This window comes from Salvelinus namaycush, chromosome 1, assembly GCF_016432855.1.
Source record: "Salvelinus namaycush isolate Seneca chromosome 1, SaNama_1.0, whole genome shotgun sequence".
Lineage (NCBI taxonomy): Eukaryota > Metazoa > Chordata > Actinopteri > Salmoniformes > Salmonidae > Salvelinus > Salvelinus namaycush.
Genome location: NC_052307.1, coordinates 51,511,976 through 51,534,446, shown reverse-complemented (window position 1 = coordinate 51,534,446; position 22,471 = coordinate 51,511,976). Strand labels below are relative to the sequence as shown.

The following is a 22,471-nucleotide window of genomic DNA, read 5'->3' as shown; positions in this document are numbered from 1 at the left end:
CCCCCGTGGGAAACGAACCCACAACCCTGGCGTTGCAAGCGCCATGCTCTACCAACTGAGCCACACGGGACCACAATCTGACCACTGTTGGACAATTCTTACCCCTTTCAGGAAAGTTGTACCACTTTTAGTTTCAATTGAATGTTCAGCCCTTAATGTAGCTTTAAATGTGTCTGCATCCCACCAAGATATGATATAGAGCTAGGGGGAACACTGTGGTAAGGAGGCACACTCCTAACATAAGCTGTAATGACCCGTTCTGTACTTTTGTCTCCAACTCTGTGACTTCACGGTGCCTGTGCCAAAATTAAACCCAGTGTGTGTGGCATGCGTGGTATTCATGATGACGGACCTCCCCCTGACCCGTACCGCTAATGTGCCATCATCACAGTTTATTACAATGCCCGACTCAGTGGGGCTGAGGAACTGAGACACACTGAGGGGATGAATCACACTGGAGCTGTGGTCGGAACCCTCTGGTGTATCACTCACAGCTAATTCCAGCTGGGCCTGTGGCTTGCTCAAACACTGTTTTGGTTAACTGAGGGGAGATAACAAAATGTTAATGGCCTTAGCTTAGTCACAACATAAGAAGATTAAGGAATTACATATATCGAGGCAAAATTGACTGCTATCAGGCATTGAATACCTTACAACCACCTAAAGAACACCATCTGACCACATAAGCCTCAACACAAAGTGGGGTGGATACCTAGTCAGTTGTACAACTGAATGCATTCAACTGAAATGTGTCTTCTGCATTTAACCCAACCCCTCAAACAGAGAGGTGGGGGGGGGGGGGCTGCCATAATCAACATCCACGGCTTCGGCGCCCGGGGAACAGTGGGTTAACTGCCTTGCTCAGGGGCAGAACAACAGATTTTTACCTTGTGAGCTCGGGGATTCAATCCAGCAACCTTTCGGTTACTGGCCCAACACTCTAACCACTAGGCTACCTGCCACCCCCAAAGAGGAGGGGTTAACCATCAGAACACAATCAAATCAGGTGGGGAGCTTTTAGTACAAGAGAGTTTGTTCTGAATAACTTCCCTGGGTACATACAGGTTAAATAAATGTATTCTGACAGCAATGAATCCTCTGAATTGTAAATGCTCTCCTACGCAGAGCATTTCGTTCACAAGACAACACACAAACCACCCGCCCATATCAGCGCAGGCCGACTACCTTAGCTCAGGCATTACTTTTCAAATTACAGGGCATCAGAAACACGGCGGAATCAAGTTATTTCCCCCGAATGAACAAATATCATACACCGCTCTGGTTAAATAAACAGACACACACTGAGAGGGAGGCAGGGAGTGAAGGCAGGATGGTGGGAGAGGGAGGAAGGGATGGAGCACCTTCATTGGGGAGGATGGGCTCATATTAATGGTTGGAACAGAATAAATGGTATTAAACATGGTTTAAATGTGTTTGATACCATTCCATTCACTCCATTCCAACCATTATTATGATCAGTCCTCCCCACACACTGGGGACCCAGGCCCAGCCAGGCCCACCCAATCAGATTGTGCAACACGGGCTAGCTCAGCAGAAGCTAGTCCACACCAAGCCAACATCAGCCCAAGACTGGCTAGCCCAACACAGGCAAGCCCACACCAATCCCACATCAGCCCAACATGGGCTAGCCCACACCACCCCAACATGGGCCAGCCCACACCAAGCCCAACACAGGCTAGCCCACACAAAGCCCAGCTAGAGGCGAGAACTCATTAGAATATTTGGGGGCGTGGTTTGCACACAGTTATTTTGTGAAACCGTTACTGAGAGTGTAATTCCAGTTTAAAGGTGCCCTACGCAGAAATCGCTCAGCCATTTCCTGGTTGCTAAAATTCTAATAGTTTGCTTAATTTCAGTTTATGAGACAAAACAAGTGTAGAGAATCATTGTACCTTCTAAACCACTGTGAAATATATTTTACATAACCAAAAATATTGTATTTTCAGCTGTTTGAAGCTGGTGTACAAAATCGAAAGTAAAAGATGCATGGGTATAGAGCTATGGGTATAGAGCTATGCATGTTTGGTGCCTCACAGACCAGATGGTAGGAGCACGGTACTGGCAACACCATGGTGTAGTAGTACCTTGGTGTAGGACCATTTGGAGCTATGGAGTGTTTGGTGTGTCATAGATCAGTGCCCATATGGTTGGATTCAGTGGTTGGATTCTGCTGGCATGACCATGGCAATGGGGAGAAGATATGCCCAGCAGAGCAGAATAAGCCCAGCAGAGAAGAATAAGCCCTGGGCCAAGGATGGTGAAGGCAAGAATGGATCAACTGAAACATGGGCAGCTGATTAAAAACACATGGAGCTACGGTGTCTCCCTGTGAAAGAAACATGGACAAGAGTTTTTGGTGAGAGACAATGAGATATAAAATACAAAACGAGAGGTGTATTTGTAGAACGAGACAGTGGAAAAAGAGATGTGCCTTTGTGGGGGAGGTTACTGCAGCAGAAAGCAGAAAGTCCTGCAGGGGACTCATCAAATAATTATCTCCTCTCACTCCACAAAAGGCCATTTTAGGCCAGGAGCAAGACACTGTCATTCAAAATGTCAGCCGGCCATTCACCTCGGAAGCACGCAGATAATTAACCTGAGCTAGGGCCGGGCTGGGGTGAGACAAACACACAACACATCATCTGGGTGGCCCATTCAACACAGTGCTCACAGCACTACACTATACTGTGGTGTACGCCATCTGGATTGAAAATGTGTCTTAATTTGGAAAACTACACATCGTCGGGATTTACCAATGAGATCATGTGTTTGTTTAAAGGACAAAAAGCAACAAAGAATTAATCAAACACGCTAAATAGTTTGGACAACTAACAAACAACCAGCTTCTGGATAAACCCCTCACACTGACAGCATAGCTCAGATTAATCTCGGAAACCAAAACTAAAAATTGCTTAAATTGGGTCAGATCCTCGATTAGGTTCTCAGACCTGTATTTTCATTTGGTTGTGAGATGATCAGTTTTTATGAGCACCCTCAAGATGTCCAGGCAGTCTCAAGGGTTCTGTAGCCCAGTAGCACAGAGCAGATCTCGCAGATACATTTATATGTAACATAGCATCAGAGGCGCTGTGTCTCTGGCGTGGCTAATTGGTGTCGTCTGCAGTCATTACAGGAAGCATTAAAGCACTGACAACAGACTAGTGCATGTGTCCCTTGAGTCTTATTCCCGTGAGGAAGAGTGACAATGTCGATCGGGACGTTAACGCTCCGTCAATCTCTACAGCATCAGAGAAATGCTGCTCACGGGACATGACACATACACAGGGCTGGGGGGGCAGATAAGCCCTGGCAATAGCTAGCACACACACATACACATCGGTAAACCACCAAGATTTGGCTGGCAAAGTCACACTGGCATGGTTAGGTTGGCATAGCCAAGTCGGCATTTTAACACTGGCATGGGTAGGCTGGCATGGTTGTCTGGCAGCTTGGCACCTTTCGGTGTGTTGAGGAGGAGTGAGAAGGCAGCAGTGTGGGCTCCTCACAGTGACCCTTCATCTGTCACACGGTCACAATAACATTCTGAGAAATACACAGAACCACAGCTTGTGTGCTGGTATCAGGACGGGTGTCCTGTTGCTCCAGGTGGCCAGTGGAAAAAGCACCAGATGGTGACGCCATGGTAACACACAACAGACGTGGTTCATCGCCATGCTACTGGTCATTTTAGGTTGGCGGACATTTTAGGTTAGCACATAATGTCTGACTCAACCTGCAAAAGACAAGAGTCCATTTACAGAGTCACTTGGAGCACAATTGCACCGACGCACGCATGCACACACACAGCCTTATATCATATTGATATTCTGGCTGGAGGGTGGTCAAATTCATCAAATACACAACATAAATATTTATCTTTCTCCTATGGACAAGTATTATTTATTTGGCCAATATTAGTGGCATGGCTATTTGGGCGGGACAATTAGTCAGCAGGCTGTCAAATAAACGCGGCATAAGCGAGCTGCTGTGATTAAAAAGCTGTTCCACTGATGGACTGCAGGAGGCCAGGGGGAGACTGTGTTGAGAATGTTTACTCCTTATACCTTAGCACTGAAATGTTTTAAAATGTACTACTTCAACATCAAACCTGAAACACTGTTCACTCTAAACTGATCCAGGAGACTTCTTGGCTGCTGCTCTGAGAATTGTGTATCGTTATTCTAGGACTATTTCTCTATGGATTTCACTTAAAGGTCACTTCCCCAATCGACTGAAATAACATTTTAAAAAATTGACTTATGGTCAATATGGTCAGGACACTATCCTGTAACCATGACCCATTCGTTGGTCCTGCCATATCATTTTGAAAACCCTTTTGGACGCCAATCGCATTACAATAACACAGGGTGTCCCTCAGAGTTTGGTGCTGGTCCCCTTATTCTTCATGTATTATTATGATTACAATATACGGCACTGATCCTGTCTACTTTCCACAGGTTCCTAGATCCTGACAGTGATGTGTGTTTTCCTGTTGTTAACGGGACAGCTACAGTTGAAGTCGAAAGTTTACGAACACTTAGGTTGGAGTCATTAAAACTCATTTTTCAACCACTCCACAAATTTCTTGTTAACAAACTATAGTTTTGGCAAGTCGGTTAGGACATCTATGTTTTCCTACAATCGTTTGCAGACAGATTATTTCACTTATAATTCACTGTATCACAATTCCAGTGGGTCAGCAGTTCACATACACTAAGTTGACTGTGCCTTTAAACAGCTTGGAAAATTCCAGAAAATGATGTCATGACGTTAGAAGCTTCCAATAGGCTAATTGACATCATTTGAGTCAATTGGAGGTGTACCTGTGGATGTATTTCAAGGCCTACCTTCAAACTCAGTGCCTTTTTGCTTGACATCATGGGAAAATCAAAAGAAATCAGCCAAGACCTCAGAAAAATAATTGTAGACCATCACAAGTCTGGTTCATCCTTGGGAGCAATTTCCAAACGCCTGAAGGTACCACGTTCATCTGTACAAACAATAGTACGCAAGTATAAACACCATGGGACCACGCAGCCGTCATACCGCTCAGGAAGGAGACTCGTTCTGTCTCCTAGAGATTAACTTACTTTGGTGCGAAAAGTGCAAATCAATCTCAGAACAACAGCAAAGGACCTTGTGAAGATGCTGGAGGAAACAGGTACAAACGTGTCTATATCCACAGTAAAACGAGTCCTATATCGACATAACCTGAAACGCCGCTCAGCAAGGAAGAAGCCGCTGCTCCAAAACCGCCATAAAAAAAGCCATACTACGGTTTGCAACTGCATATGGTGGCAAAGATCTGACGTTTTAGAGAAATGTCCTCTAGTCTGATGAAACAAAAAAAAAAACTGTTTGGCCATAATGACCATCGTTATGTTTGGAGGAAAAAGGGGGAGGCTTTCAAGCCGAAGAACACCATCTCAACCGTGAAGCCCAGGGGTGGCAGCATCATGTTGTGGGGGTGCTTTGCTGCAGGAGGGACTGGTGCACTTCACAAAATAGATGGCATCATGAGGAGGCAAATTATGTGGATATATTGAAGCAACATCTCAAGACATCAGTCAGGAAGTTAAAGCTTGGTCGCAAATGGGTCTTCCAAATGGACAATGACCCCAAGCACACTTCCAAAGTTGTGGCAAAATGGCTTAAGGACAACAAAGTCAAGGTATTGGAGGGGCCATCACAAAGCCCTGACCTCAATCCCATAGAAAATTTGTGGGCAGAACTGAAAAAGCGAGTGCGAGCAAGGAGGCCTACAAACCTGACTCAGTTACACCAGCTCTGTCAGGAGGAATGGGCCAATATTCACCCAACTTATTGTGGGAAGAATGTGGAAGGCTACCCAAAATGTTTGACCCAAGTTAAACAATTTAAAGGCAATGCTACCAAATACTAATTGAGTGTATGTAAACTTCTGACCCACTGGGAATGTGATGAAAGAAATAAAAGCTGGAATAAATCCTTCTCTACTATTATTCTGACATTTCACATTCTTAAAATAAAGTGGTGATCCTAACTGACCTAAGACAGGGAATTTCTACTAGGATTGAATGTCAGGAATTGTGAAAAACTTTTGGCTAAGGTGTATGTAAACTTCTGTTTTAAACTGTATATGAACAGCGACGGAGGGCTTTCCACAGAATCAGAGAGATGCTCATGTTTTTCTGGGGATTCGGTGAGGGTATAGAGAGTGAGTTATTTCTGAGAAAGCCTCTCCCCGTAGGAACACGAACGTTCCTGTTTTGCCGCTGGTGATTAAAATATAAATTATTCTTCCTTAATATGTTTTTCATGCAGGGAGCCTCATTGACAATGTAGATTATTTTTTGTCTTCCCTTTTGTCTTCCCTCTGTTAGCAAAAGGTAAATTACTGGTGGACCTCAGAACATGTGTCCTTACGTGACTTTAAGAGGGACATCTGAAAACATATTTTTTTCTTAAACCTTTTGACCACCACATATAAAAAGACTGAAATCTTACTTTCCTATAAAGTTATTACCTCAGAGTCCTCCTGTGCCTTAGAAACAAAGTCCGACTCGTAAAGCCACTAGAAACTAAAGGATCGGAGGATAATTTAAATCAGAGATTGTTAATTTGTCAAGCAGGCTGACAAGCACACCTTAATCAAACACACTACCAATTTACCATGTTTTCAACAAGCTGCCAGTCAGTTTAATACACTACACTCAAAGTCAGCACTTGCGTGGGGTTTCCAGCTCTATCTACTCAATTAGGAGACACACACATACACTCGACATGGGCATGATTTAAGGCACGCACACACACCCCGAATCAGACCTGTCACACACGCTTAAGCACATCTATTTCGGTCCTGGGCCAGGTGTGGAGAGAGGAGAGCAATACTGTGGAATTGGTTTACGGAGATCCACTGCAAACACACACACATATACAGAAACAAACACTTATACAGATACACACACAAAAAAGTTGCACACACACACGCGCGCGTACGCACCCACTCACTCACTCACTCACTCACTCACTCACTCACTCACTCACTCACACAAACGCATTCAGACAAATCTATGCATTCCTACTTACTTACACTATCACAAATACACACAGAGAGAATGAGTAGGTGTGTTGGCCCCAGGCCCTTCCGTATCTGTATCCATTCTCATTTGCAGCTCTGATTATACTGGGGGCTTGAAAAGAGGAGAGTGGAGGCCTCAACACTGGTACCAGTGAGAATGTGGAGGAGAAACATCACTCAATGGAACCAACCACAGCCACTGTGTAACACAGAGGGAGAGAGACAGACAGCTTTACATCAGTGAATTCCACCACAAAAACACAGACACGCCAGGCTTACAGCCACGCCAGACGCAAAGGAAAAGCACACCAAGAAAAGACAAAAGATTCTTTCTCAGACTGTCACACTTTTTTTTTTTTAAAGACAAAGCGAATGCTCGGCTCGCTCGTTAATATTTTATCACTCCACTTAGATGAGCATGAATTATTCAGATAGAGGCGTTTACAATTAACAGCTCTGCCAATCACAGCTTCCTCTTGGGATTCCGGCATCGAAAGGAATCTCATTTTACACCACCACAGCTAGAGCTGGGACGATAAACAGAAAAGGATCGACACTGACCACTTATCGCAGGCACTTTGCTGATATCGTTCATTACGATAAGTAGCCTATAATAGAGAAACGTGAAGTTTGAAATGAAATACGTTCGCTAATATGGGTGATTGTTAATGGGGGGAGTCCACAGTAACAGATTTTTCACTTTAAAATGTATGCCAAACACAAAACCATTGATATCAAAGTTCAACAAACTCTATGCACCAGTACAACGTTGAATAATTTACACAGATGCTAAATTTGGTAACAGAAATACGGTAAAAAGGTATTTTTATGCGACCACATCCAAAGCCTCTGAAATATCTGCTCCGAAATAAGATTCAAAGATGTCTGCAATAGGGTGTCAGCTATGACATGACACAATGAATTACACATGTTTATTTTGGTTATTGAACTAGTGGGTGAAGTGGATTTACAGCCGGTAATGGAATCACGTTCCCTGATCTGTACTACAGTGGTTCGTCCTTTAAAAGTTGCAGCGTACTGCGACACAGCATGCATGGTGCCGCAGAATTGCCAACCACTGGTATCATTAATGCTAGTTAGTGCTAGTTTGACCACCAGAGGGCATCTTTGAGAAGTATTTGATAAACTTTAATAGTGGCTGTACTAATTTAAAACCTTGTTTTCTAACATAGTATACTCAGCAAAAAAAAGAATCGTCCCTTTTTCAGGACCCTGTCTTTCAAAGATAATTTGTAAAAATCCAAATTACTTCACCGATCTTCATTGTAAAGGGTTTAAACACTGTTTCCCATGCTTGTTCAATGAACCATAAACAATTCATGAACATGCACCTGTGGAAAGCTTACAGACGATAGGCAATTAAGGTCACAGTTATGAAAACTTAGGACACTAAAGAGGCCTTTCTACTGACTCTGGAAAAACACCAAAAGAAAGATGCCCAGGGTCCCTGCTCATCTGCGTGAACGTGCCTTAGGCATGCTGCAAGGAGGCATGAGGACTGAGGATGTGTCCAGGGCAATAAATTGCAATGTCCGTACTGTGAGACGCCTAAGACAGCGCTACAGGGAGACAGGACAGACAGCTGATCGTCCTCGCAGTGGCAGACCACGTTTAACAACACCTGCACAGGATCGGTACATCCGAACATCACACCTGCGGGACAGGTACAGGATGGCAACAACAACTGCCCAAGTTACACCAGGAACGCACAATCTCTCCATCAGTGATCAGACTGTCCACAATAGGCTGAGACAGGCCTACAAGCCCTCAGTCCAGCCTGTTGTAAGGCAGGTCCTCACCAGACATCACCGGCAACAACGTTGCCTATGGGCACAAACCCACTGTCGCTGGACAAGACAGGACTGGCAAAAAGTGCTCTTCACTGGTTTTGTCTCACCAGGGGTGATGGTCGCATTCGCGTTTATCGTCGAAGGAATGAGCGTTACACCGAGGCCTGTACTCTGGAGCGGGATCGATTGAGGGTCCGGTTGAGGTTGATGGTCCGTCATGGTCTGGGGCGGTGTGTCACAGCATCATCGGACTGAGCTTGTTGTCATTGCAGGCAATCTCAACGCTGTGCGTTACAAGGAATACATCCTCCTCCCTCATGTGGTACCCTTCCTGCAGGCTCATCCTGACATGACCCTCCAGCATGACAATGCCACCAGCCAAACTGCTCGTTCTGTGCCTGTCACTCAGCGTTATGTAGGTGCCGCTATATGACTGTGCCATCAACTTGATAATATATATATAACGATATTTTGGAGGTTATTTCATTTTCAAAAAAACAAAAGTGAGCGATTGTAATCTGAATAAAGGCGAAAATAATATTTGTAAAGGCCAAAACATTTAGGAGAGGGAGAGAAACGCTGGGCCAATTGTGCGCCACCCTATGGGACTCCCAATCATGGTCGGATGTGATACATTATAATATTTTTTGTGGTATTATTTGTTTTGTCTTTTGTGGTGGATTAAACTGAAATTGCAACCAATCACGGCCGGTTGTGATACAGCCAACCTAACTAAGAAATACATTTGATGATAGAATTCTCCCCCTACCCTCCTTCTAGGCAAGTCTATTGTCCAGCTATCTGCTAATAGCCATAATGGCGCTGTACAACGTGACCGTGTGTGTTTGAAAGAGTATTTTCCAGTAAGCAACCATTTAACAACAGTGCACCAGTACCTTCATTCGACAACTCCATAATGAAATAAACATCAGCATTTTGAAAGAGCATTTTTATAATAATTTTATTAACGAAAGCATAAAGATGTCATTATTAGTTACATTGTTTTAGTTTGAACGTGCAGACTGGAACTAAGAAAACCTTAGTGTAACAACAGTTTTAGTAAGTAATACTGAAGTCGTGCACAATTATCAGTTTCTATTTAGGTTTATGTCGCCCATTCATTATCAGTTAGAGACACAGTAGGACCCAAAAGCGTAATCGGTGCTCTAACTCCCCCTTGCGCTGGTCTGGAGCAATGAAGTGGTGACGCAGGGTACCGTACTAAACCACAAATTACCTTTAAGTCCCGCAGCATAATCACAAGACTTTTAGTGGAGCAACCACCGTATACAGAAATTCACAATTATGGATATGAATATCATTGTCTTCATGGTGATGTATCCTGAATAGGTACACAAAAAGGTAGAAATATGCAATATCAATTTTTTGCATATTTGGCTATTATTCTAGACATTAGCCATTATTCTAATGAGCTCCACCCCCAAACAAGACCATATTTGGTCCGGACCAGACAAAATCTGAACCAATCATAGACGTTTATGTTTCACAAGTTTGGACATCACAGTAGAGCACAGTACAGTACAGCAGAGCAGAGTTCAGTACAGTATTATACATTATACTGTACTTTACTCGTGTGCTCTACTAAACGGGCGGCAGGGTAGCCTAGTGGTTAGAGCGTTGGACTAGTAACTGAAAAGGTTGCAAGTTCAAATCCCCGAGCTGACAAGGTACTTGCCTAGTTAAATAAAAGTAAAACAAAAAAAATTATAGTAATAAAAACTGTACTGTTCTCTACTGTGCTGTTCAAACTTGTGAAACATAGACATCTACGATTAGCTCAGATTTGGTCTGACCAAATTTCAACTACCTTTCAACATCCATGGACATCAGGTGTCTGTCAGTGCTCAGTGGGTGAAGACGCTTGTTAGAGTAAATGGAAAGAGGGTAGGTGTCAGTAAGAACCGGGAGTGGTGACATTAACTGGAGAGAGAGAGAGAGGTCATGAACAGATGAGCTCCTGCATTTTTCAGCATGTTCTTAAAAAAAGATAGATAAACTTGGATTTTTTGTCAGAGATATATATATAGGATACTACCCTCTACAACATAACCTTCACTCCAAATCAAAACTCAAAACCTACAACCTGATTTTGGACAGAATTACGGAATCACCTGGAAGGCTTACAACTACCGACGATTATTATTGCAAAGCTATACAGCAAATGCTCTGGAAAACAACAGAAACCTGAAAACAACATCCGACCTGGAACTGAGTGAGTAATGTTTAGTCTGAAGCTATTCTTCATTTCCAAAAGCCAAGAAGAAAAAGACTTCATAAGGACTGAATGCTAAATTAAGGCTACCAAGCATGATACAACTTCAATTAGCACTGACGTGTCAAGTGAGAGGTGTCAAAGCCCTTGAGCCCAACAATGGCAGGAGAGTCGCACAGTCTACTCCAACCAAATCGAGGCCTTAGAAGCTGCCTCCCGCTGTTCAGAGGTAATTAAAATACAGTATCTTGTGTATGTAAAGAATGATAAGACACAAAAAGAGCACAAAATGAAGCTACTTATGGAAAATCAAGAGACACTTTTTGCTGACTACTATAAAAATGGGAACATCAGCAACCTCATCTTCCACACAGACCATCCCCTGGCATGGCACAGTGCTATATTAGCACACTACCCCTCTGTTAAAAGGGGGGGGGGGTGTTACCGAGGGGTGGAAACTCAGGATACTATACAACGAGGACTCTGAGTCAGCTAATATAAATCTCTCTAAGTCTGGAACAGTATTAGTACAGGGCAACCCCAAACAGTTTTAGCTGGACTTTCACCTAATCAAAGAATTCGCTCAGCAGGAGAAGCTCTCCCTTGAGAAAGATACCCCCACCCCGAGCAGGTCAGACCAGACCTCTTCATTATATAACCCCACAGACGAGAAACCCCAAGCGGAAAGTCAACCTCCCAGCACTGAGTACTACTCCCTCATTGAAATGGAGCTGGAGGTGGAGAGAGACATATCTGCACTCTGGACTGTGGTGAGACAACTTCAACAGGAGAAAAAGCAGGGGCAGGAGAAGAACAGAGCACTAGAGAGGATCAGACTGCTGGAGGAGAGGGTAAGGGAGATGGCGTGTGACAGAGAACAACCCACTAGAGAGGTGGCCACCCCCACAGAGAAGCCAGCAGAACAGCCCACCTCAGCTCCCGACAAAAGTATCGACACCACAGCAGAACAGTCCACCCCAGACCCTAATCATTGTGTCGACATCACAGCAGGACAGACAAATGAAGAACCCCAAGCCCAGAGGATCTCACCCCCTCTGAGCGCTGACCCTGTCAGCCAACCTGATACCCTCAGCACACAGGGGGACAAGCACCTGCCATTTGCCCCCCTAGGCACAACTATGATAACATAACCAACAAAAACTGGTCACAACTCCTGCAGCTCTGTCGCACGCTGGGTATGTACATAGTCAATGGTAGGCTTCGAGGGGACTCCTATGGTAGGTACACCTATAGCTCATCACTTGGCAGTAGTACTGTAGACTACTTTATCACTGACCTCAACCCAGAGTCTTTCAGAGTGTTCACAGTCAGCCCACTGACACCACTATCAGATCACAGCACAATCACAGTCTACTTGAGCAATACTCATCAAAGCCAAAGGAACTGAGTAATATTAAGTAATGCTAATAATGGAAAGAATGTAGTGTGGAAACCTACCAAAAAACAATTAGGCTACAACAAGTTCAATCCCTTTTAGACAACTTCCTGCACAAAACATTCCACTGTAATAGTGAAGGTGTAAACTTGGCAGTAGAAAATCTTAACAGTATATTTGACCTCTCAGCTTCCCCAGCAAATCTAAAAATTTCAAACAGAAAACCAAAGAAAATGAACAACAATGACAAACGGTTTGATGAAGAATGCAAAAACCTAAGAAAGAAATTGAGAAACCTGTCCAACCAAAAACATAGAGACCAAGAAAACCTTAGTTTACGCCTTCACTATGGTGAATCACTAAAACAATACAGAAACACTAACCCAAGATGGCGGACTGAACACAGCTATGTAGACCACCTCAAGATAAAAACGTAATATTCAATGTCGTTAAGTTAGACTAAATATTAGCACTACACAATCTGGTGGGTAATAACCTTCAATCTGGATAACACCACAAAACAAATCATAAGACTAGAGAAATTTATCGACAAATATTACAAAAACAAGCAACATCCAAACATGGAGAGTAAGACAGGGGAACCTATTTTAAAACGAAAACATGACTCTTCTACAGACACAGACAATGTAATATTTTCACCACCGGGAATGGTAAAGGCCGAAACCGATCTGTTAAAATCAATAAATTACAAAGTAACTCCTAATATAAAGGAGTTGAAGGCCAGCCTCGAGATGAGTGACACGAAAGCTGCGACATTGGAGAAGGACACAAACAAGCTAAAAGGGACAGTCAATAAGATTGAAACCGAAGTTAATGAACTTAAAAAGGAGAACATTGTTCTGAGAGAAGCCTTACTTGACGTACAGACTAGATCCATGAGAGAGAATCTGGTACTTACAAGTCTCCAAGAGAAAGAAGGAGAAGTTCCTGAGTCTGTAGTTAGAGAGTACCCCCTTACAGCGCTTCAGATCCCACATGAAGCTATCAACAAAATCCAACTCGAACGTGTACACCGCTTCGGACAGAGAGGGCAGAGGTATGAACGCCCAATCGTTGCCAAATTTGCTTTCTTTAAAGATAAAATAATGGTTAAAAGACTGGGTAAAAGACTTGTTTCACAAAAATAGGCATGAGTGACCAGTTCCCGAAGGAAATTGCAGAACGGCGTAAAGTTCTGTATCCAATTTTCAAGGAAAATATATTGAAAGGGAAACGCGTAGCTCTCGTGGTTGATAAACTGCATATTGATAACCAGTTGTTCAGAGACAAAGACTACTCCATGGCTATTAAAAAATTCTCAGAGGCAAATAATGAAACACACAATTATATCCCTGTTATAGATCGTAAAAATACAACCCAAAAAATATCGCTTTTCTATCTATCTTCAAATATAACTAATTGGAACACTAACGCACTAATTCAACATGGTGGAGATAAAAACACAGTAAACAAAAGGCACAGTATGTGTGGATGGATGGTGTGGTGTGTGTTTTTTGGTGTTTGGGAAAGTGTGGTGTTGAGTGAGAAAGGAAATGGTTGCATATCCCAGAACCAATGTATTTCTGTGAGCAGGGGTTGTGAGAGAGCTTGCAATGTTGTGCAGATGACGGATATACATTTTATAATGAATTATACATCTTATTTATGTATTTATTGTCCTATCATGGTGGAACAGTGTTTTAAAATAAATTATACATCTAATTTATTTATTGTCCTATCATGGGTAACTACATTTTTAAAATAAATTATACATCTATTTTATTTATTTCTGGTCCTATATTGATGGAACGGTCCACAACCCTATACCCTAGACACCCACCTGAACGGCCCAGATACTAAGGAGAAGTCCCTATCTGTTTTATGGGTCTGCTGTAAGCGGCCTGTACGCAGCCAAAATACGGTCAGAGACCTTCTAGAGCAGCACCGCCCCCTCAAGATTCTGAACCTGCTTGGCAGGGTTGGTCCTGCAAAGTCAGAGCCCCCTGATGGGAGAAAATATACAAGGAAATTCTCAAAGCTGCTAATGAGAACCTTGACGACCTTGTACCTAGCCGGTGAGGATTCCGGTGGGGTGCCCCCACCCAGGCAGTGGCAGTGCTGGCAACACCTGCTGCAGTAAGCCATGGGGGGGGCTTCTCCTGCTGAGCGAATTCTTTGATTAGGTGATTCAGAGAGGGGGCATATTATTGTGGCACAAAATCAAAGGTCTGACTGCACAGAGATGCTTGGGAATATGGCCACTACGGGGGACCATGTTGTGGGTGTTTCAGGAGAAAGGGGGTATATCTGACCTCCATCATCTAGGACGTGACAATGGTTAATCAAATCTCCCCATTTTTTTGCGCAGTTTTGCAGGTATTCTCATACAGCTGCAACTGTATATGCATTCGTAAATCAAGACCTTTGAGTTAGGCTCTGGGATGGTGCAACTTTTGAGAATCTGTCTATGGTTGTTGTGGGGGAAAGGGGTAGAGTGTGTGTGTGTGTGTATCCCACAACTGTTGCGAGGGAGTAAAAGATGTTAGGGACAATATAGGATGATTCACAGTAATTGTTTGCTAATATAATAATTGCTTGCCATAATGTAATTTTGGTAATGGCGAGACTGGTGAGAGGTAAAAATCCTTTGCATAAATTGCCTACATTACTACAAATATTCATAGCTAATTATATATAATACAAATCAAGTTGATGGAAGATGGAAATGCATTTGGCGGTTGATCTGCTTCTGTTCGGTGGCACTGTATGCTCTTTTCGGGAAAAAATGGGTCCCAGTCTCTCCGGGGCCATGGGATCCGAGGGGGTGGTCCGAGGGGGTGGTCTGCCGGGCATTGGGATGACAACCCAACTCGGGATGAGGAGGGCTTTTAGTGGGTGGAACAGCGGGGACCAATTGGAGGTTTACTTAGTAGCAATGCAAATATCATGGTACAGCTACTATATAGACACGCAATCATCATGTTACTTTTTTAATGCTATGTTTACAAAAATATATTTTGATAAATAGAATTGAAACCTGTGTCATTATGGTAAAGTGGTGAAATAAGTATAGCCAGTTATTATCTGCTAAGCCATTACAATTATAAGAAAAGACAATCAATATTTACCTGGCTAAAAGAGAAGGAATATAATATATGTTGTTTACAGGAAACTCATTCAACAATTCTAGATTAAGTTGTGGAAAAAGGACTGGGAGGGGTTATTTCTCCCATGGGCCAAGACATTCAAAAGGGGTGATGATATTAATTAACCGTCATTTTGATCTAAATGCGCAAATTGTCCAACCAGATCATCAAGGTACAGTAGATTAATTATTTTAAATATGTTATTGGACAATAAACAGATATGGCTTATTAACCTATACGATCCAAATAATGATGATCCAAGCTTCTTTGAAAATAGATATATAAGAATTGATTACATTTTACATTTTAGTCATTTAGCAGACGCTCTTATCCAGAGCGACTTACAGTAGAGTGCATACATTTTATTACATTTTACATACTGAGACAAGGATATCCCGTCTGAAGTTTGCCAATGACCATCTGGATGATCCAGAGGAGGAATGGGAGAAGGTCATGTGGTCTGATGAGACAAAAATAGAGCTTTTTGGTCTAAACTCCACTTGCCGTGTTTGGAGGAAGAAGGAGGATGAGTACAACCCCAAGAACACCATCCCAACCGTGAAGCATGGAGGTGGAAACATCATTCTTTGGGGATGCTTTCCTGCAAAGGGGACAGGACGACTGCACCATATTGAGGGGAGGATGGATGGGGCCATGTATCGCGAGATCTTGGCCAACAACCTCCTTCCCTCAGTAAGAGCATTGAAGATGGGTCGTGGCTGGGTCTTCCAGCATGACAACGTTGTCATGTTGCCTGTATTTTTTTTAATTGACTCTTATATTAGCTTTCATTTGACACCCAATTTGACATGCTCCTACAGTATGAACTTCACGTTGGTGCTCATGGGTCCTTTTAGATGGAAATGCCCTGGGACAATTGATGATGAAAACAATCAAAACTATGCACTTTGCACCATTTTAACATGTGCGTTCTTGGCCATGGTTCACTTGTATAACTCAATGTTACTTCTCTGGTTAAATAAAATAAATAAAAATATATAGTAGTTTAAGGGTAATAACAAAAACTATGGTGCACATTGTTATAAACTTAGCATTCTATTTATCATTATTGTATCAATTCCGGCAATTTATGGAGATATGGATTTTTGTCCATATCGCCCAACACTAACCACAGCAGAGGTCTGGAAAAGAGGGGATCTTGGAGGAGAAGAGAAACGGGGGATATTGGATGAGTTCACGCCTCCGTTAATTTAGCAGATGGTGCCAGTGTGTTAACGAGTTGGGGGAGGGGTGTGCCATGGTGTCACACATTATGGTGTGTGTGTGTGGGGGGGGGGGAGGGGGGGGGGGGGGGGGGGTTTAAGCAGGGTCCGGCTAGGCGCCAGCCGAAGTGAAGCATGCTGATGAGTTAAGTGTGCGTTCGTGCATATACTGTACAGTGCATTCTGAAAGTATTCAGTCCCCTTGACTTTTTCCACATTTTGTTACATACAGCCTTATTCTTATTCTGTTTTTCCCCCCCTTCAGTCTACACACAATACCTATATTACAAAAAGTGTTTTTTAGAAATGTTTGCAAATAGTGAAAAAAAATATAATGACATTTACATAAGTATTCAGACCCTTTACCCAGTGAATCACCTTTGGCAGTGATTACAGCCTCAAGTCTTCTTGGGTATGATGCTACAACCTTGGCACACATGTATTTGGGGAGTTTCTCCCAATCTTCTCTGTAGATCCTCTCAGGCACCTTCAGGTTGGATGGGGAGCGTTGCTGCACAGCCATGTTCAGGTCTTACCAGAGATGTTCGATCGGGTTCAAGTCCGGGCTCTGGCTGAGCTACATTGAGACTTGTCCAAAAGACACTCCTGCGTTGTCCTGGCTGTGTGCTTAGGGTCGTTGTCCTGTTGGAAGGTGAATGCTCTGGAGCAGTTTTTTCTGAACATTGCTCCTTTCGTCTTTCCCTTGATACTGACCAGTCTCCCAGTCCCTGCCTCTGAAAACATCCCCACAGCATGATGCCGCCACCACCATGCTTCACCGTAGGAATGGTGCCAGGTTTCCTCCAGACGTGACGGTTGTCATTCAGGCCAAAGAGTTCAATCTTGGTCTCATCAAACCAGAGAATCTTGTTTCTAATGGTCTGTCCTTTAGGTGCCTTTTGGCAAACTCCAAGCGGGCTGTCATGTGTCATAGTTACCATTGGTTTCTTGGTCACCTCCCTGACCAAGGCCCCTTCGCCCCCGATATGCTCAGTTTGGCTGACCAGCCAGCTCTAGGAAGAGTCTTGGTGGTTCCAATCTTCTCCCATTTAAGAACGATGGAGGTCACCGTGTTCTTGGAGACCTTAAATGCTGCAAACATTTTTTGGTACCCTTCCCCAGATCTGTGGCTCGACACAATCCTGTCTCAAGCTCTACAGACAATTCCTTTGAATTTACCACAGGTGGACTCCATTCAAGTTGTAGAATACATCTCAGGGATGATCAGTGGAAACAAACACCTGAGCTCAATTTTGAATCTCATAGCAAAGGGTCTGAATACTTATGTAAATAGGGTATTACTGTTTTACATTTTTAATAAATGTGCAAACATTTCTAAAAACCTGTTTTCACATTGTCATTATGGGGTATTGTGTGTAGATTGATGTAGAAAATCAATTTTAGAATAAGGCTGTAACATACCAAAGTTTGGAGAAAGTCAAGGGGTCTGAATACTTTCTGGATGCAGTGTATGCGCCTGTACCCTTTGAGGCCCCTGTGACTGTTTCAATGACACATCTGGCCCTTTAAATTGTGTTGTAATGATGAGAGCTCCATTAAAAAGTGATAATCAATCCTAATGCACAGCATGCAAAACACATGAAATGTCTTATGGATACAATGTACCGTATATGAAGGAACTCTCACAGAATGTTCTGTGTGGGCATTTTAGATTCTTCCTCGAGTTGAATATCATTAGATTATGCTTGGATTTTATAGACAGGTTGGCTGACGACGTCACTAAAATGATGTGTGCACTTCGATGTTTATTTATTTCACCTTTATTTAACCAGGTAGGCAAGTTGAGAACAAGTTCTCATTTACAACTGCGACCTGGCCAAGATAAGGCAAAGCAGTTCGACACATATAACAACACAGAGTTACACATGGAGTAAACAAACATACAGTCAATAATACAGTAGAAAAACAAGTCTATATACAATGTGAACAAATGAGGTGAGATAAGGGAAGTAGGGCAATAAATAGGAGCTGGTGGCAAAGTAAATACAACATAGCAATTAAAAAACACTGGAAAGGTAGATTTGCAGTAGATGAATGTGCAGTAGATGAATGTGCAAAGAAGAAATACTGGGGTGCAAAGGAGCAAGATAAATAAATCAATAAAATAAAAGATGTGACAAGAAGGCATGGGTTGTTATGATACTGAATGGTCAGACAGCTAGCAACAATGACAAGAGGCTGCCTGGTGGGGAATCGTAGGTGGCTCATTTCAGCTCGTTGTACTGCATCTTGTTACTGATACAATGTCTTGTTTTGACTGATGTCATGTCTATGCTAATATGGCACATATTCGCAAGCTGGCTTACCAACCACTGTAACAATATATTTGAGAGACAACAAGTGCTCATTGTGCAAATGTATATAGGTTTTCAATAAACATTGAGACAAAAGTCGACATGTTCTCAATCTAAGCAAACCCCGTCTGTTTTGCCCCATAGTTGCGCACGCATCGGTTTTGTTGCCAAACATTCAACCTGTCTATACAGTGTCGCATACAGGTAGCTGCCAAAATAATGGAAACACTTGAGTAAATGAGGGATACAAAGTGTATTGAAAGCAGGTGATTCCACACAGGTGGGGTTAATTAATTAATTAAGCAATTCATATCCCATCATGCTTAGGGTCATGTATAAAAATTCTGGGCAGGCGATTATTTTATTATGCCCCCATAGGATGGCAATGCCCCCATCCACAGGGCTTGAGTCGTCACTGAATAATTTGATTAGCATGAAAATGATGTAAACCATATGCCATGGCCGTCTGTCAGCAGATCTTAACCCAATTGAACACTTATGGGAGACTCTAGAGCAGCGCCTGAGACTGCGTTTTCCACCACCATCAACAAAACACCAAATGATGGAATTTCTTGTGAAAGAATAGTGTCGCATTCCTCCAATAGAGTTCCTAGACACTTGTAGAATCTACGCTAAGGTGCACTGAAGCCGTTCTGGCTTGTTGTGGCCAAACGCCCTATTAATACACTTTATGTTGATGTTTCCTTCATTTTGGCAGTTACCTGTATGTGTGTGTTCTCCATCTGATAGACAAGCGAGGGAGCTAGGGTTAAGGTGACCAGGGGTCATAATCAGTGATGGCTATGGCAGAGAGAGAGGGGATACAGACAGACAAACCGCACACTCAAATCTGTGTGTGTGCAGTCAGAGACTGAAAGTAAATCTGCCCACTCTGGGACACTTAGAGAGAGATGAGAAAGTCCATTTGTCTCATGTCTGTCAGTAAAGAAGAGTGATGACTTCCCTCTGATCATCAGAGGACCCTTGGAGACCGCAGGACTAAGACATCATAAAAACACTGAGGTCCATCAAAACTAACCCCCCCCACCCACCCAATCAAAAAATGAACAACTTTCTCAGACCCACAACCATAGCTCAACTTGAAATCTCATAACCACCCCATCACAGCCCCTGCCCTTCTCACACACAGCTGATATAACTCACAGCCACATAGAAACAAAGTGTTGTTGTTTTTTTAAATTAGGGAAACAAAGTATAACTAGATTAGATTTTTCACTTGTGTAAGCTTTGGTAAAAAAATGTTTTGGGATCATATCTGCCTAAACCCTTTCCAGCAAGGCAGTTGGTATTCATTCCAGGAATAACAGTAGAAGTATTGCAGCAGGTAGTGACTGTGGTGATCATCTAAAAAGAGCTGGGGGGGGCGCTTTATATATGCGGTGATGACAAACAGAATGGGTGACATTGGTTCAGCAGGACTCTAAACTAATATCTACACTGGCTTATGTCCAATACACACACAGACACACACACACACACACACACACACACACACACACACACACACACACACACACACACACACACATATACACACACACACACACACACACACACACACACACACACACAAATAAAACACACACACACACACACACATGCGTACAAACAAGCAAACACACACACACACACCTCAACACAACAAATAATGACATTCTGAACCCAGCTCACCTCTATCTCTCTATCTCTCCTTGTTGACCAGTGTTGAAATGGGTAAAGACAGCGATTGTGCGGCTTAGAGCCCAGCCACAAATCCACAAATCCACAGTGGAAGAGAGGAAGTGTAGGAGAGTGGAGGAGAGAAGGGAACCAAAAAAAGAGCCAAATCTGCTTTAGGGTTCAGGAAGGGGTCAGGGATGTAAGGCTTGAGATTCAGACAAAGAGGTCACACAAAACAGAAGATTTAGATTTAAGTATTGGATTTGCCCACAAAAGACTCCAAAATTGCCAGTTCCAACTCTCTGGAAGGCACAATAATAAGCCTATGACTGTTCCTTATTAAGTATGTATTTATATTGTTTCACCTTCCCCAGCTCTTCTATATCTACTACATAAAGTTGTATTATTCTGGTAGATCTCTGACTCTGCAATCCAATAACATGAACAGCTTCTATAGCATAGGCCTATAGAAACACAGAGAACGCTTCAAACAAGTCACAGCCTACAATTATTTGCACCGTATAAAATCAGTCAAAATGTCTCTTTTCAATTCCCATGTGCTCCAGCTCTATGAATTGCTCTGGATTATGCTAGAGTTGTTGATTCTATAGGTTAGCCTACCTAAACTACAGTATGGGGTTCTTTTGAGTAACGTACGTATCATTTAGTTGTTCATACAAAAACGCCTCTCAAAGTTTTCTATGCTTGAGTGCAACCATCAGAACATTCTCGTCAATAACACTGCGCTTCATCATTTGCTAGCGAATAGGCTACCTCAAAATTATATCACTAACCTGCATGCATACCTCTTGCGCAATCCTCAGATGACAGAACTGTTGCGATGGCTATGCGTTGGTGTATCTTCCTTGGCGGGACTATCCCCTTGGTGGGACTTGACCGATCAATCGCTGTGATCAATGATTGGGTTTATCGAATCCCCTATTATTGGTCCCTATAACTTTCTATACCTGTTCCATCTGCCGGTCGACATCGATGCACAGTGGGTACGGGAAGACAGCTGTTCGCTTTCAACCAGTGACTATCATCGCGCTGCGAGCCTTTCACTCCCCTGCGCCCTGAGAGAGAGAGGAGGATATTTGCGAGTACACTACAACCTCTAGTGTTCACAAATTCAACAGACATTATGGCCCAATCCCAAATAAACCAAAGGTGTCAAACTAATTCCACGGAGGGACGATTGTCTGCGGGTTTTTTCGCTCCTCCCTTGTCCTTGATTGATAGATGAAGGTCACTAATTAATTAGTAAGGAAAAAACTAGAACTTGCAGACACTAGGCCCTCCATGGAATAAGTTTGACACCCCTGCCCTAGACTCTACTACACCGTATGCATTTGTGGAGATAAGAAAGGCTTCGAAAGGTGTAAGCAATATGGTATTTAGCTCCACTTGCTAACTGATGCATCACCGTGGGCTAGGTGGAAGTTTCATCATGTTGTTTACACTTGTCAAATCCTCTGAAATCTCCACAGGGGTTAGGGCAGGGATCATGAATTCAGAGAAGATGGTCAGGGGGGCCGCTGCCTGAACATAATGAAAAATAATTTGTAGACTGCAAATTGATCGCA

At 43.0% G+C, this 22,471-nt stretch overlaps 1 long non-coding RNA gene across 1 annotated transcript in view; it reads right to left on the bottom strand.

The window, feature by feature from the left end:
- Positions 1–21,915, bottom strand: part of LOC120055730 — a 127,718-nt gene extending 105,803 nt beyond the window's left edge. The window contains exon 1 of the long non-coding RNA XR_005477723.1: positions 21,680–21,915. This is a non-coding gene — a long non-coding RNA (uncharacterized LOC120055730). The remainder of the gene's footprint in view (positions 1–21,679) is intronic.
- Between the last annotated feature and the right edge of the window lie 556 nt (positions 21,916–22,471).